General features: G+C 31.6%; 1 protein-coding gene across 5 annotated transcripts in view; it reads right to left on the minus strand.

Moving 5' to 3' along the window:
- Positions 1-203: 203 nt before the first annotated feature.
- Positions 204-15,068, minus strand: part of LOC145254923 (glucose-induced degradation protein 4 homolog) — a 72,966-nt gene continuing 58,101 nt past the window's right edge. For 2 of the 5 annotated variants that reach the window (XM_080113895.1, XM_080113894.1), the window contains exon 7: positions 7,063-12,700. The gene's annotated coding sequence lies outside the window, so the exon portion shown is untranslated. Of the gene's footprint in view, positions 1,539-7,062; positions 12,701-15,068 lie in introns of those variants that run through there. The other 3 variants (XR_013863843.1, XR_013863842.1, XM_080113897.1) reach the window with 3 other exon arrangements.

Raw genomic sequence — 15,068 nt, forward strand, 5'->3', positions numbered from 1 at the left:
ATAGTTTTTAACAGGTGCTTATGCAGTTTAATTAGCCGTTTTTCCGTAAGTAACGTGCCAACATTAACCGAGCAGAAGCACCGTTTACATTATTGGGGAGTGGAGGGGTAGGTGTATCAGAATTTTTGGGGAATTTTTGACACTCCTAACACAAAACTGCAAATAAAATATAAAAAAAACTCGTAATTTCTCTTTTTAAAGTGGGTTGTTTATTTTCTTTATGGAATATACTTCCGAAATAAACTATTAAAGTTGTTTAAAAAATAATAGAAATATTATTTTTATTTAAAAAAAAAACAGTATTTACAAAGTGCCGGCGCGCCTTCATGCAGCCAATTTTATTAATGTAATGAAATCAATTGAATTTGACAAGTTAAATATTTTTCAATTTTTAAACTTTAAAAATCTATCAAAATTTTTCTATTGGTTCAATTTTTACAATATTTTCAGGGTGAATGTGAAATTTTATGCTCTTTCCAATAAACCAAATATAATATTTTAGACAGACGTTTTTGCTAAATTCACCACCCCATTTTGAAATGTCTATTAAAATTTAAATAATTAATTTACTCACCAAAGTTTTATATATCACAAATTGAAGATAAAAGATCAATAAATAAAATATTCTAATTTAAAACAAAAAAAGAAGTGTTTTTTTGAAATTTACCTGTAAAGTCCTAAGTGTAAAACCTTTTTTTTTAAAAACCATGTTGATTTCTTTTTTTTTTTTTAAGTGGAAGCTTATGTTATGCTTAGATTGTCTTTTAGATATTTAAAAAAATAAAATTCACTCGATAAAGAAGAGTTAAAATATATTAAATCAAAAATTCATGTATTTCTTTGAGAAAAGAAAAAAAAATTCATCGACTGTTTTTTTTTAAAGGCAAAAACTTATAAGTAAAATGTAACTATTTTGTAACTATGAGGACACATATTTCTTCACGCACAAGGCTAGATGGCTAACGCGAACGAGTGGTTTTTACATCCTTCTTTCCACCCGTAGTTCAAAACAAAAACAAACACCGATTCGCCGTTTCGCTAACACTGTAAAAATGCTTACGTAATGGCAGCCTTTTCAAATAGTTGTTTAAAAAATACATGAAATTTAAAATATAAATATGGATAAATTCTTAACAATGAAGAATGGAAGTACCCATTGAATAGTATTTTTTATAGGTAAGTGATTTTTTTGAATTTATATATTTTTTATAATCGAAGTAAGCAAAATTTTGTTGATTTTCTTCAAATCATTTTTAAAGAAAACCGATAAAAAAAAAAACACAAATATTGCATAATTTGCTATTAAACCTGTTAGTTTTTTTAAAAATTTGGTCTTTGCTCCTTTAATTGAAAAAAAAAAATAGGGTTTGAATTCCATTTTTCAAGTAGTTATAAGCTTGAAAAGATAGGAGTTCGAATTATTCAATTTTTTATCACACATTTTTAATGTCGGTTTCTGACACTGCTAGTGGAGGGGTGTTCGGCCGCCACCATCACCATTAACTCTTATCCTGGAATGGCCTCCGAACCTTGATTGCCTATGTGGAAAAAAAAAATATAATGAAATATATAGCAAAACAAAACAAAAAACAAACACCTATTAGGTGCGAGCTAAGGGAAGGAATCCTTGCTCGAGAAATGTGGAGTTGTCTGCCCCTGCGTTAGAGAGACTTGCAAACAAGTTTGTTTGTTCAATAGTGTTCTTTCTTTTATCCCTCAACCGTGTTCCTTGTTAAATATTTATAAAATAGATTTACGAGTCAAAGAACTTTAAATACTGCAATATCACACGAACTAAATAATGTCCGTTTTATAGAAAATATTTTCTTACCATTTTCTAAATGAATAAATGAAAAAGCTTTTTTTCATTTACCACCATCAAATTTAAATCAATAATACACTTGAAAATAATTCTTTTGAAATACTGTATATATAGTAAGGAGCAAATGCCTAAACACATGTATTTGTTTACCCCATTGACTTTTTTCAAACAGCTTATAATAAATTAATGCATGGTATTATTCGGATATGATTTTATTATATTATTTTGTCCAATATATTTGGAATAGTTTTCTCTATTAAATTATTTATTATTTCTTTATTGTATATTAAAAAAAAAAATCAATAAATTACCAAGATATAGATAAAGATATTAAATGTTTGTTGTCAAAATTATTGTTTACAATATTCAAAGCTAAATTCCAATTTGCCATTATTTCCTTGTAGTAGAACCTGCTGCTTTAAAAAAACGTTTTTTTTTTTTTTGTTAAAAATTTTCCAATTTCTAATTTGTTTGTGTTATTACATTTTCATTTAAAAATAGATTTTTTTCTTTAAAATGAACTGATAAAATACCATTTTTTCAAGCGTAAATAAAAATATGGTACTAGGGCACTTATTGATCCGTGCTGAAATAATAACGTTATTATTTAAAAAGCCATTCTTAACATGGGGAGGGGAGGGTGTTTTGTAACTATTCTATACTTTAACCTTACAATTGAATAAAAAACAAAACTTTAATTAAACTTGGAAATACGATTTAAAAAATAGCACGGATCAGTAAGTGCACTAGCACCAAAATATTAAGTTTGTCATTGAAATTTGTATTTAAAATTCAAAACTAAATCAAGGAATCTAATTCTACCCTATGCGACGAAGGCCATCAACTCCCCATATTTCCTCCTATAACACAGAACAAGCTAGGTAACATACAAATATCCGTGCATGAGGTCGCCAAGCTAATAAAAAACCTAGATTCCAGTAAAGCAACTGGCCCTGATGGCATCCCAATTATAGTGTTAAAAAAGCTTCAACCAGAACTTGCTCCCATACTTACGAAACTATTTAAGCGCTGCCTTAAGGAGAAGTGCTTTCCGACCCCCTGGAAGACCTCATCAGTTTGCCCTGTATTTAAGAATTCAGGTGATAAGTCATCTCCCTCTCAATACAGACCAATAAGTCTTCTCTGTGTTATGAGTAAGTTACTGGAATCAATATTAAATAGAGAAATAGTCAACCACCTCAGCAGGAATAACCTTCTTAGTGACACACAATATGGTTTCCGCTCTGCAAGATCTACCGCAGATGTGCTGACGGTTATATCCCACAGGATTAGTGAATCTCTTGACAAAGGCTTCCTCTCTAGGGCAATTGCTCTTGACATATCAAAGGCCTTTGATAAGATATGGCATAAAGGCCTACTTCATAAGATTTCCAGCTACAGTATCACTGGAAATGTTTTCTCAATCATTAAATCATTTCTCTCCGATAGGTTCATAAGAGTAGTAGTTGATGGGCAGAAATCAGAAGCCCACAGTATTAATGCTGGAGTCCCTTAGAGGTCCATCCTGGGTCCAACTCTCTTCCTGATCTACATCAATGATCTCCCAAAACACATACTTAAATCATTCGTTGACATCTACGCTGATGATGCGACCATCTATAGCAACACATCAACGGCTGTAAATGACAGTTCTCTCTAATTCTCTCTCCTCTGATCTTGAGCACGTGGTACAGTGGGGGAAGAGGTGGCTGGTCACTTTTAATGCATCCAAAACCAAGCTTCTATCTTTACATCATCAACGCTCTGATCCCAATCTGGCATTAATTGAAATGGATTGCTCTCGTCTTGGGGAGGCTCCATGTTTTGACAAGCTTTTGGGTTTGACCTTTACTCCTGATCTAAAATGGAACATGTACATCAGGTCTGTTGCCAAGGTCGCAGGAAAGATGGTGGGATCCTTCTACCGCTCCAGAAGATATCTTACTACTGATGCAATTCTCTATCTATATAAAAGCCAAGTACGGCCAAGGATGGAATACTGTTGCCATATCTGGGCAGGAGCTGCCAAAAACAGCCTATCATGCCTTGACAGAGTACAAAATAGACTTCGTGGTTTAGTGGGGGATGCCCTTTTCTCTACCCTGCAACCCCTCTCCCACAGAAGAGACGTTGCGAGCCTATCCTTGTTTTATCGTTATTTTCATGGCAGGTGCTCGTCTGAACTCCAATCCCTGGTCCCCCCTCGCCAATCTTTCATGAAAAACACCCGTCTAGCTGAATCCACTGTGAAAAATTTCCCCCACTCTATATCTGTGCCTAAATCAAAACGCGGATTTCATGAGCAAAGCTTCTTTCTTAGAACTGCACGCCTGTGGAACTCTGTTCCGTCTGCCTGCTTCCCTCTGGACTACAACTTGGATGTCTTCAAGTCTAATGTTAACAAATTCCTAATGAACCGCCCCCCCTAATTAAACACTTCATAAAATCTCCTCACTAACGTGATGTACTTGCAATAACCCTTATCCCTGAGTGGCTTCCGGGCCTTGATAAGTGGTGATCACTGTGTAAAAAATAAAAAAAATAAAAAAAAATCTCTATTTCACCATTTTCACTGAAAAATAAAATAAAGGTAAAAAAATTTAATTGATTTAGTGTTTACATTTTTCATAAAAATATAAAAATCCAATTTTATTTGTAAAGTGAAATATAAATGAATAAGTGGGAAAGTTGTTTTTGATTTAGTTGAAACTATACTTATACTAACAGACAGACCCGACGTTGCTTGGGATTTAATGAGGATTAATGAATGTTTAATACTTTCATATCATATTGCCAGTGAAATCGCCCATTTATCAATCAAATCGATTAATTATCTGCTCTAGCTGGGGACCCACCATGGTGCACTGGGAGTAAGCTTCACATGCCTCCCCTGTAATGACTTAGTTCACAATACATTGTAGTCTACATTACACTGTAGAGAACTTACTGTTGATTTTATAAAATTATTTTTTATATAATGGTTTGAATTAAAATTTAAAATGAAAAAGTCAAGCATCATGGTTCAATTGTGCTCTAAACAGAAACATTCATTTCAAACACGCCCCTGTCATATCAAAGAACTTACTGTTGATTATATATGCTGAGCCTTTTTGCTTGTGTGGTAATGAAACTTCCGAAATGTACTTGTGATGTTAAGCTGTATAAGGTGCTAACTTTAGTCAAAATCGCCTGTTCCTTCTTTCATTGGATCTTTTTAATTATCAATACTTATCAAAGACATTCCGATACAAAACCTATCTAAGAACACTGCCAGGCACATAAAGTACATTTGTGTGAAATTAAAAAAAAAAAAAAAAAAAAAAAAAAAAAATCGGCCAGCTGTTTAGGAGTCCACAGAGAACAAACTCGCATGCACACACAAAGTTCAGTTTATGCAATAGTAGATATAGAAATAGATATCAAAACACCTTAGGCTTATTTAATTCAATGTCACAAAATATTTTTAACATGCTAAATATACTGATCAGAAAATTTACAAAACACAGTCAAAGCTATACTTCATATTAATCTTATAAAATAAAAAAATTTCCAATAAAATTTTGAATAAATAGACAAAATGCTTTTGAAACCACATTCAAGATGAAAATATTTTATTGAAAGCCATTAAATAAAAAAATAAAAAAAATTTTAAGAGTAAAATATCAGAGAAAGTATTTTTTGTTTGTAATTAGAAATGTCCTTGACTTGTGTTGTTATTAAGATGGTGGTCAGTGTGCAACAACATCTGACCACTACCTTAATAACATGAACCAAGGACATTTCTAACTGTAATAATAATTTTAAAAAAAAAAACACTTTCTCTGATAATAGATATTTTACTATCCGAAATTAATAAGAAAAAAAGTAAAGTTTAAAAAATGTGATTTTTAACAAAATAGTTGCATCTTAAACGCGGTTTCAAAAGTATTTGTCTGTTTATTAACAAATTTAAATTTCTTAACAAATGCTTCTAAGAGCTTTTTTTTGCCAAATCTTATTAGTTCCTAATAAATTAGTATTCTGCAGGATTCGTTTCTAATTTCGTTCTCCTATTTTTCATATATATATATATATATATACAGGGTGTCCCAATAAGATGTATACACTTTTTAAATGATCATAAAACCAACATTTATTATAAGAAAGAAAAGTTTCATACATTAATACATCATTCATACTGTGAACAAATATAGAAACCAGCTAATTATCGAAAGTTTTCAAATTATTAGCCATTGTGGTCCATGGACAGCTGACAATGCTCACTGATTGAATCCAAAACGTTCCTAATCAGTTCAATTGGTATGTTGACACATCTTTCAATGGTTGCTTTCAACTCATTCATTGTAGCTCGTTTGTGGTGTAGACTGTGTTCAGCCCCCCCCCCCCCCCGTTCCAAAAAAAGAGAAAAATCCATTGAGGTCAAATCCAGTGAATGTGGACAGTACTCTATACTTTCTCTTCATCCAAACTATCTGTTTTGCAGGTGACTACCAAGATATGCTCTTACGTCATGATGATAGTTGGGAAGTGCTCCAGCCTGCTGGAAGTTCAATTCTTTATTCCTAAACGTCTCTTGGGAATGCGGCATAGCGTATTCATGTAGCAAGTTGAGATAATTTAAAGAGTGTATTTTATTAGGACACCCTATATATAATAGTTTCTCTACATTATTATTATTATCAGTAGTAATATTAAAGTGATTTAATTTAAAAAGTTTAAAATTTGAAATAACTTCCGCTTGATTATTTTTAAATTCAAATGACAACTTCCGGTTAAGTTTATGCATATTTGCACACACCAAAAACCTTACATTAACTTGGAATAATTTTAGAAAATAAACTGCACTTATTAATGAATTATAATAGTATTTTAAATACTTTATGGTGATGACAACAATTACATTTGCTATGAAAAAGAAAAACCTAAACTTATAAATAACTTTACCAAGAATTTCTTATAAAAAAATAGATAACTTAAGTGCCATCAGCTATAATCGAAACTGAAACTAAAACTTACGAAGAATTCTTGGTAAAATTATTTATTTACAAGAAGTGGAAGTACATAACAATTAAACGACCCGGATGTAAGTGTGACACAGAAAATAACACACACACTATCGTATTAATATATAGACTAGCAAGACCCGTGGAAATTTTGTGAAATGAGAACTATATTTAATCACCAAATGATACAATGGATAACGCAAAAAGTTAGTTTTTTGGACAGAAAAAACAATATCATTCAGCAAATATGAGTTTATTAACATTCATATGAAAATAGTACATTGTATTTTAAATGGTGTACCATGGATGACGTCACCAAATTTGTCTGTTCTGGGTTTTAGTTGTTCAATTGATACATGGCAGTTACTCTGGCGAATGCCTTGGATGTTGAAAGGTCCTGGTCCAAGAGCCACCACTCTTCCCACATTGTATAAGATCAAAAGGACAAATTGTCCAGCACTGGTCACCAATGTCTGTATCAATGGAGAGCAAAGGTCTTTTCAAACCAAAAGAAAAAAAGAATAATGCGTTGATGACTGGTTCCTTTGTATCATTTGTTCTAGCTGGGAATGGGGCATCCTACCAACTGTCAGACATTCACTTGCTATTTCAAATTCCAACCAAGAGATCTTTTTAAGATTCAAATCATCCCTTTTAGTGGAATTGTTTGTATCTCTAATGCACTTGGTTCACAGGGTATATTTGCAAGATGGTTTTTGAAATTCTTTTTCACGAGTTTGGTTGCTCCTATAATCACTGGAATGATATGTGCGGAAAATTTCAACATTAGAATTTATCAAATAACACCATGACAGTTATCTTTTTGTGGTTTTTCTCATTACCAAAATATGAATTGAATTCCTTTTTTAAAGAAGGCTACAACTTCATTAATTGCTACTCAGAGAGTGAGTAATTTTTGCTGAGTAAGGGAGATAAGTAGGAAAGAGAAAACTTATCGTAACTAAAGTTAAGTTGAAATTTTTTTTTTTTTTTATTACATAGGCGTCACCACTTATCAAGGCCGATAGGCCACTCAAGGATAAGGGTTAAAGAGTGTGCAGCAATCAAAAGGATAATATAGTAATCGATAGTAATGGAAGTTCAGTAAATTTGTTAACTTAAGTGGAACGGCTCATCAGAAACTTGTTTACGTTGGACTTGAAGACAACCATATTATAGACAGTTGGAAAGCAGGAAAACGGAAGACAATTCCACAGATGTGCAGTTCTAAGAAAGAAGCTTTGATCATGGAATCTATGTTTAGGTTTAGGCACAGATAAAGAGTGGGGAAAATTATTGATAATGTTTCAAGCTAGTCTAGTGTTTCTTGAGAAAGTTTGGCGAGGGGGGACCATAGATTGAAGCTCAGTCAAACACTTTCCATGAAAATAATGATAAAGCAGAGACAAACTCGCAACATCTCTTCTATGAGATAGAGGTTGCAGCGAAGAGAAAAGGACATCTCCCACCAGGCTACAAAGTCTATTTTGAACCCTACCAAGGCAGGACAAGTCTTTTTTTTTTCCGTACTTGGACGTATCTGGCTCTTATATAGATAGAGAATTGCATCAGCAGTGAGATATCTACTGGATCAACAGAAGGATCTGACCATTTTTCCAGCGGCCTTGGCAACAGATTTGATGTACATATTCCATTAAAGATCAGTTGTAAAGGTCAAGCCCAGAAGCCTGTCAAAACTTGAGGCCTCCCCAAGACGAGAGGCATTCATTTTAATTGATGCCAGATGGGGATCAGAACATTCATGGTGTAAAGATATAAGCTTGGTTTTAGATGCATTAAAAGTAACCAGCTACTCCTTTCCCCATTGTACAATGTGATGAAGATTTTACATTCACAAAATATTCCTTAATGGTAAGAGCATTACATTTTAGTTTGTTTATTATTATTATTATGAATTCTCTCTCAAAATATACTGACTTCTAGTAGGCAATGAAATTGCATTTTTAGAGTTGATTCTCTTTGTTTCTTCTAATGGTAAAGCTTTTTCCTTGAACTTGCCAATAAAAAATATTTTCATTTAATTACAAGTAAAAATAGAATTTATCTAATTGAGTTTTATATGTTTTAATTGTTGAAGAGTTGAGCGACAAATTCAGTATGACAAACTGACTTATTTCCCTTGACTTAAATCAAGAGTCTGCCATTTTTAAATACAAAATGTCAGGTTGTAATTGTGGATGATGTTTTGTTAAAAATACATCCAGTACATCTTTTGCTGGATCATTTTTTGTAATTTTTAAAATTTATACAAATTTCAGCATGATATGTATATAATAATGTTTTCACCTGAAATGCATAGGTTTAAAGGATCAATATACACACGCAGCAAAAAAAAGTTGATATCTTATGCACATTTGCTTCTCAATGACAATCAAGAATCACTGAATCCCATATGAGACGTGAACAATGTTTTCTTCGTTGGATTTCAAAGGAAAAAAATTTTATGTTGTTTTTTGTTAAATATCATTAAATAAAGAATCATCTCTATTAAAAATACAGTTAATATTCCGCATGTAAACTTGAGAAAAGCATGCTTGAAATGCGTCAACATTTGTTATTAAGTGAAATCAAAACAAGATAGTGACTGAATTTGACCTAATGTTGTGCGATTTTTGTTTATTCAAATAATGTTGATACATGACAAGCACGCTTTTCTCAAATTTATATACATAATACTAAATGGATTTTAAATCGAAAAGATTCTTTATTTAATGATATATAAGAAAAACAACATTTTTATTGTCTATGCGAAATTTTTCTCGCATTTTCCTCTGGCCCTGACCTTTAATATTTGCCGATAATGGTTACAGTGTGAGTCAACTGACTGAGGAGAGCCTTCTGGCTTAGATCAGCTAAAGAGAAATCCTTCTGGATTAAGGCAATTTCTATTTTTGTCCAAATTAAGAGCGCCCCTTTTTGAGGAGCTGGATTTCCCTACATGCGAGTATTATATTTTTCTAAACAGTTCATTTCTTGTAAGTAATAAAAAAAATAATACTCAAGCTGAGATTGAAACCAAAATCTAAAGACAGTGAGTCAAGTACGATAACCATTAGGCCAGCTTGACACAATCTTTAAAAAGTGTTTTCAAACCTACTTATTCTTAACATAACGAATCTGTCATGTGAATGATTCACACATGCGTCTTCATGAAACAGTTGACAAACAGATAAAAATCTGATGATCCCCACTTACCAACTTTACAATGAAAACCGATTAAAAACTTTTCCACATGTCTGAATACCCTATATACCAAATATAGGTGTGTATGTGTGTGAATGAAAAGTAAAGAAAAATCATATGTATATTCATCAACGTTCTGTCTTTATTTCATTCATTCATACACACACACACACATATACATATATATACACACACGCACATACATACATACAGTGTGTGGCAGAAATACTTCCCACATTTTAAACTTTCAACTAAATGTTGCTAATGAACTAATGTAAGTGCCAATTATGTCGTCATTTAGCGAATAATTTGTCTTTTTTTTTTCCAGGTACCCTCATCAAGCAATATAGTTTTGACCGGTGCACATCATACTTATACAGTAGAAATGGCTTTGAAGATTGTGTTGCATTACATATTCACCAAAGAGCTTTCCAAGTTCATTACAAGTTGGGATACTGTTCCAGATAGAAAATCAATACAGCTAGGAGTTGCAAATTTCAGAGCTACAGGTTTGGCACTTAAAAGAAAGCCACCTAGAAAGCCTAAGCACTTGAAAGCCAGACAGTATTCGAGCTGTGAGACTTTCGATCACTCAAGTTTCCTATACATTCAGCTCTGGCCTTGGGATTGTTTGATTGAACTGTCAGAATAATTCTACACACTGATATGCAGTTCCAGCCATACAAATTAATGATTGTGCAGAAACTGCAACAGCGTGACTGGGAAGATCGCATGTCAAAATGTAGGAGATATCTGCCACCCCCTATATATATTTGTGTGCATGTGTAAGTCAAAAATATAAATGGGAAATTGGACAAATAAAATAAATGACAAAATAAAGAACAAGGAAAAAAAAATCATTGTTTGACTTATATTTTGTTTCCTTTTATTCAAAGAATTTTATCAAAGTAACAAAAACATTTTGATCACTTTTATACAAAGAGCAGGTATTTACGAGAGTGGGGGGGGAGGGAGGGAATTGTATTTTTTGGGGGGGGGGTAAAAAATTGTGTGAATGTGGGGAAAAAGTACTAAAGGGAGGAGCTCAGTCATGTTGATATTTTCATATATCTGACAACCCATCTGTGTGGAGGGAGGGAGGAGGAATTAAGGTCAGTGAAAAGATTTGCTGTAGTCTATTTTTTTTTGATATTACATTGGATTAAATTCACACAGTTTCTTTCACACACATATTTGATAGTGTATCATAGTAAAGCAGTTATGGAATTAATAATCTAGCATAATGAAGAAAAAAAGAAACCAAAAACTGTTGATATCTTCAACATTTCATCTTTATTCTTCATCATCAGTTTAATGTCCGTTTTACATGTTGGCATGTGTTGAACAGCTTTAAGAAATTGACTTACAAACTAAGCCAGGTTTTTATTTAGCCCTCTTTCAATCCCATTTTTATTACATCCTACCATGTTTTCCTTAGTTTTCCCTGTTAACTGGACCTGCTAACTCAACTGTGCTACATCTACTAACCCAAGAACTCTCATCCATTCTTTCAACAAAGTCATACACCAAAAGTCTACCGTTCTGTACACATGCGTCTATACTACCCCGATTTAATTTTCCTTTGAAGTACGCCTGTCTTAAACTCATTATGCACCCAATCTATCATTCTTATATCATTTTGAAGAAATTAATCAACTTGAAAAAGTCTTTGAACAATAAAGACATTTGTGAACATGTAGGCAATTTTTGATTTTCCTTTTGTCATATTAGTATACCTGTACTATTCCCACATACACACAGATTAAGGGCTTGGGGAAGGGAGAGCAGGTCCAGATGAAATAGAAGTTAATTTTATTATATTGCATCTTAATTTGGTTTTGCATCTGTTATGTAGTGAAAAAAAGGTTTTAAAAATAGAAAAAAATAAGCAAAAAATAGGAAAACAAAAAAAAAAACCAGAAAAATATTAAAAAAACCCAGAAAAATAAAACAAATATAAAAACAAAAAATATATTAAAAAAAAAAAAAAATAAAATAAAAACAGAAAGAATTCAACAAAAATTTTTTTTTCCTCAAAATTGTATTATATTAAACACAACTCCAACTCATGAAATTAACAAACAATCATTTTTATAAAAACTATTTTTTTTTTCACATCCCCAGAATATAAAAATAACCATTGATGACAGTGAATGGCCTGAGGTGGAAAAAAAAAAAAGAAAAAAAAAAGAAAAAAAAAAAGAAAAAAAAAGAAAAAAAAAAAAAAAGAAAAAAAAAAAGAAAAAAAAAAAAGAAAAAAAGAAAAAAAAAAAAAGAAAAAAAGAAAGCTTTCTTATGAGGAAGTCAAAATTTTAAATCTGATCGTTTAGAGCACTGCAGTCAGTCAAGAAAACCTCTTTGCTTTAACCCCCCCCCAATGATGTTGTGAATACAGGTGTACCTATCATGCAACTGATAAAAGTGCTAAGTTCTAAATGACAATCTTTTGGAGATTGAAGGTTCAATCCTTAATACAGGCAAAGCTAAGAATATAATAAAAAAAAATTACTTAAGACTTTTACCTGATCATGGTTGATAGAACAAAAGCAATCCATCCTCCATAAACTAAAGCGTCCAGTTTACAATTCTATACAGATTTCAGAGTTCTACATGATGCACCCGATTACATTGGCCGAAACGTGAGGATAACATCCAAGATGAGAACAGTAGTCTAAACAAAGAATACGTTAAAAATGCTCTGTATAAAATGATATAAAAATTAAGCTGTCATCATTTGTAATCAAAAATAGAAAAAAAAAAAAAGATTATTTTAATGAAATAACCACAAGATTTTTATATTTTTCCTTGTTTTTGCTATTTTTTCTCGTTTATTACAATTTTAAGCTGAAATCACATTTTTTTTTAAACTTCGACTATTAAAGCAACAAGCGCCCCACCCCCCAAGAAAAATAAAAACGTTTGTGTCTACATTTTATTTGGGAAGTGCTATAATTCACTTCTATAATTATCAATTTTCTAATGATAAATCGGCTTATGCAGATGCTAACTTTTTGATATGTTGAGCTTAGTATCCATAGGATTTAAAATGCATTTAAAAAATTTTTTTATTAGGTTTATGTAAAATAGTCCAACCTTCTTTAGACTCTCTCTCTTTCTCTCTCTCTCTCTCTCTCTCTCTATATATATATATATATATATATATATATATTAATAAATAATTATTTTGTATTTGTTAGTTCATAAGTGCTCATCCCATGAAACTTGTGTTTGTAAAATAGTTCTCAATAACAAACAGAGCTGTATGTTAGTATAATTTTTTTTTTATTTATAAATACATTTTTGGCTACACATGTGTATACATGTTTCAGCCACAATCTTATTGAAAGTTTAGTTTCTTCAGGTCTTTCTGACAAAGGTTCTAAAAAATAAAAACAAATAAAAAAGATGAAATTATGCCTGTGAAAAGTTTTGATAAGAGCATAAAACTTACAAGAGGTCAAAGAATATTAGGAGGAATGCAATTTCTTTGAGTATTCTGTCTCTCCTTATAAATTATCTCAGCCCTCCTTCCCCTTTTACGAAAACTTTCCACGAGCCTAAAATTCATCTAATTTTTCAAAATCTGTCAGTGGCCTGAAGAAGAGTAGACTTTGAATGAGGTCGTAGCTGAAACATGTATGCACACATGTAGCCGACATACACTTAATTAAAAAGATTTTTACATGTTAGAATACATCACAGCAAATAGTTTTATGCCTTGTAGCACTTACCATTAACTTCTCAACCTTGTTTATGAACTAAAGCTGATCCAATGAGGTGTTTAGAAAAATGGTGAACTCTTCTGGGTGGAAAGAACATTGACAAGTGCCATAAGAGACAGAACAATTTAGCATGATGCTTTCGAACATGGAAATATCTTTGTAAATAATATATTGTCTCCTTACCCTAGTAATTCAGCACTGGTCAATTTTTTTGGCTTCATATATATATATATATATATATATATATATATATATATATATATATATATATATATATATATATAGTGAATAAATGACAAAAAACTATATTCCAAAGTTCATGATGTTGACCATCTTACAATTTATTCCTTTAATTAAGTTGACATTTAAAATTCTGGACAGTATCTGTTTCGTAGCGCAAAATCAATCAATTATTATATCAATCAGTGAATCTATTTTGCCCTTAACTCATCAGAAGAAGTAGCAGCAATCAATCCGTCAAAAAGAAATAAAGTGTCATTTGACATGATTAAAATCTGACAATTGGAAGAGAAGCTGCAAATATCTTTAATATATTTCCATTACGTCATTTTGAATTTTAAAAATAAAGTCATTAGACCAACTATTCCTACTAACATTCTCTATTAATTTATGAATATTCTACCAAAATGTTTTATTTAATAATGAGACAGAAATACAGAAATATATATATATATATTTTATTTTTAAAACAGTAATCTACGTACATGCATGTTTCAGGGCCCTACCCCCTCTTCAGTGTAGCTTGACTGTTATTAGGACTCAAACCCTGGACCTTATGTATTTCAGTCCAGCGTCTTATCTATTACGTTATGATGCCATAGACGATTTACAGTTTTAGTTTTTATCGTTTATATATTTACATAGTTTTTTTGTTGTTGATTTTTTTAAAACGATATTGAGGTTAGCGTCTTCACCTTGAAGATCGGATTTTAAAAAAAAATTATTATTTGTTTACATCCAAAACAAAAAATGGGCAATTTCTAAAAAAAACAAAAACATCCGATCTTCAAGGTGGAGACGCTAACCTCAATATCATTTAAAAAAAAAATCAACAACAAAAAAAAAAACTATGTAAATATATAAACGATAAAAACTAAAACAGTAAATCGTCTATGGTATCATAGCGTAATGGATAAAACGCTGGACTGAGATACATAAGGTCCAGGGTTTGAGTCCTAATAACAGTCAAGCTACACTGAAGAGGGGGTAGGGCCCTGAAACATGCATGTACGTAGATTACTGTTTTAAAAATAAAATAAATAAATAAATAAAATATTATTTGTTTACGTCCAAAAT

Source organism: Euprymna scolopes, chromosome 30, assembly GCF_053919585.1.
Source record: "Euprymna scolopes isolate OS-2025 chromosome 30, ASM5391958v1, whole genome shotgun sequence".
NCBI lineage: Eukaryota > Metazoa > Mollusca > Cephalopoda > Sepiida > Sepiolidae > Euprymna > Euprymna scolopes.